The 2,500-nt window shown below is 51.0% G+C and overlaps 1 non-coding gene across 1 annotated transcript in view; it reads left to right on the plus strand.

Annotated features, from left to right (window-relative positions):
- Positions 1-2,187: 2,187 nt before the first annotated feature.
- LOC131934172 (small subunit ribosomal RNA) overlaps positions 2,188-2,500 on the plus strand; it is a 1,846-nt gene continuing 1,533 nt past the window's right edge. Inside the window, exon 1 of the ribosomal RNA XR_009385521.1 lies at positions 2,188-2,500. This exon is cut by the window's right edge and continues 1,533 nt beyond it. This is a non-coding gene — a ribosomal RNA (small subunit ribosomal RNA).

Below are 2,500 nucleotides of genomic sequence, written 5' to 3' on the forward strand. Positions count from 1 at the left end.
TCTAACCCTAAGGTAGACAGGCAGGGTAAATAAATGTGGGTGATCTCTCATAAAATTGTCTTCTAGGAATTATTTTTATATAGACTATCTTTTCTGTAGAGTTTAAGTGGACAAGCGCGGACGAAATAGAGCGCAAAAATTTAAAATGAATTAAAAATTTTCATCAGACCGGAAGTAGGCATAACCTAGGCGCCATGTTTCCGTCGTACAAGTTTTCACCGTTGCAGTCACCGTTTCAATCGCTCTTCGTGTGGACGTGTATTATTTCTAGTCATGTGTTGTGTAGATGATTCGCTTAAGGTAGGTGTTCGGACTTATTTCTTTAATATTAATTAAACGTATTTGCCTTGTCGGCCTTAAAATAAAGCTATTTTTTTTTCATCGCAATCGAAGTGTTAGATCTAGAATCTAGTTCCCGCCTCCGCTTCGCTAATTCGACTTAATGTAACTATGACACAACTATTAAATCTAGAGTCTCTATTTTAATTAAATAATTAGGAATTCTATCTCTAGATGATATCTAATCTATTCCCACACGTGTGTGCAAGTAGGATTTAACGTCAGAACAGGTGTGGTGGTCTAGGCGTCGCTATTTTTGACGGTAGGAATTTTTTTTTTTAAATTCGTAAAATTTTATATAGACTTTATATAGCAATTTACTAAGACCGACCCTAACGCCCAGTAAATATTTAATTACCACATTGTTATGGACACGGTGTATTAGGTAGGGCCGAGGGCTATCCATAGGTACCAATTTTTAAATTTTGTGACAATTAGGAGCCGAGTTATAAAATAAATTTAAAATACTGGTTCTGGTCTTAGACTTTATATAGCAATTTACTAAGACCGACCTTAATACCCATTAATTATTTAATTAGCGCATAGTTATGGACATCCTGTATTAGGTTGGGCCCAGGGCTATCCGTAGGTACCAAGTTTATAATTTTGTGACGATTATTAGTCGAGTTATAAAATAAATAAAAAAAACTGGTTCTGGTTTGCACTACATTTCTTTCTTCTTTAACGGCGGACTCCCGGTCCAGCCCCATGGGTTACCCGTGAGCCGGGGCCTCGTTAGCCTGGACGGCTCCGATGTGACCGCGGATTGTTGTGGCCCGCCTCAGCCCGAGTCGAGATCACCCTTCCGATCGAAGGTGGACGCCATAGGGCGCCCGGGATAGCCCGGGGCGCTGTTCGTCACCCGAGCGCAGGGGCGCCGGGAGACGCCCCCGGTGAAGTTTGGCGGGTGATTCTGGTAGAGCTCCCCACCCCGATCGCAGGACACCCCTCGCCGCCCGCCCAGGTGTCGAGGTGGCCGCGGGGGAACTCGGGGCGTTTTGGCTCCCCCTTGTGCCGGAGCGGCGCCCTCGGTCCCAGAACGCCCCTGGCGGGTGATTCGCATGCCCCCTGGGGTGGGGAACGCGGGTGGGTGGTCGTAAAGCGTGTAACCGCAGTGGGGGCGGCCCCTTAGTCGGGGGCGCCAAAGTTGGCACCCCACCTGGGGCGCCCCCCGGAAGTGTGGCGCCCGCGCGAGTGAGCCCCGTAGATGCGCCCCGACACCCCCGCGCCGCCCCCCGGGTCGCGGCACCCCCGGCGCCCTCCGTGCGGGCTCCCCTCATGGGGCGGCACCCCGGTCCTCCCCGAGACTATGTACCCGATTTTTCGGTTTAACACTAGAGGTATGGGCAGAAATACGGCGGTTAAAAACGGTCTGTATCTACTATTGTGGAGGGTGAGTGTCGGTGAAGCCTCTATGTGACGCTAGGATCCGCGCTCCCTCGCAGCCAGCGACATGTGCCCGATCTGACCGTGCGTGGCTCAGTCTCCCGACTAGCTTCCCGGTAAAATGCGGGCTCGGCGCGCAGGTCGCGCCAGTGAAGGTAAAAGTACGTGTCCGTAGCGTGAAGCCAGCGGCGACGCGCAGTGCTAACGCAACCAAGCAGTATTGGTGGCTCGATAAAAGTAGTCTCGCACTGGCCCAGCCCTCGGAACGGGCGACGGGTCTGCAAAACGCAGTCGGCTCGATGCAAATCGAGAGATTTCCCGGCGACGCCGTGTTTACGGTGAAGGGGGAAATGTGAGCGGTCCGATGTGAAAAAATCCGGGAATGCCGGGATCCGTTCTCTCGCTAGAGCGTTGTCTCCCGTCCCGCGATGTGTTGTGGAAAAACGTCTCGCAAACGATAGCTATCTGGTTGATCCTGCCAGTAGTCATATGCTTGTCTCAAAGATTAAGCCATGCATGTCTAAGTTCACACTGTCCCATGGTGAAACCGCGAATGGCTCATTAAATCAGTCGAGGTTCCTTAGATGACACGATCCTACTTGGATAACTGTGGCAATTCTAGAGCTAATACATGCAATCGAAGCTCCGACCTTTATCGGGAAGAGCGCTTTTATTAGTTCAAAACCAATCGGCGCGGCCTCGCAAGGGGTTGCGTCGTCCCATTTGGTGACTCTGGATAACTTTGTGCTGATCGCATGGCCTCGCGCCGGCGACG

Source organism: Physella acuta, unplaced genomic scaffold, assembly GCF_028476545.2.
Source record: "Physella acuta isolate Inbredline_101_S28 unplaced genomic scaffold, ASM2847654v3 ptg002748l, whole genome shotgun sequence".
In the NCBI taxonomy this organism is placed as follows: Eukaryota; Metazoa; Mollusca; class Gastropoda; family Physidae; genus Physella; species Physella acuta.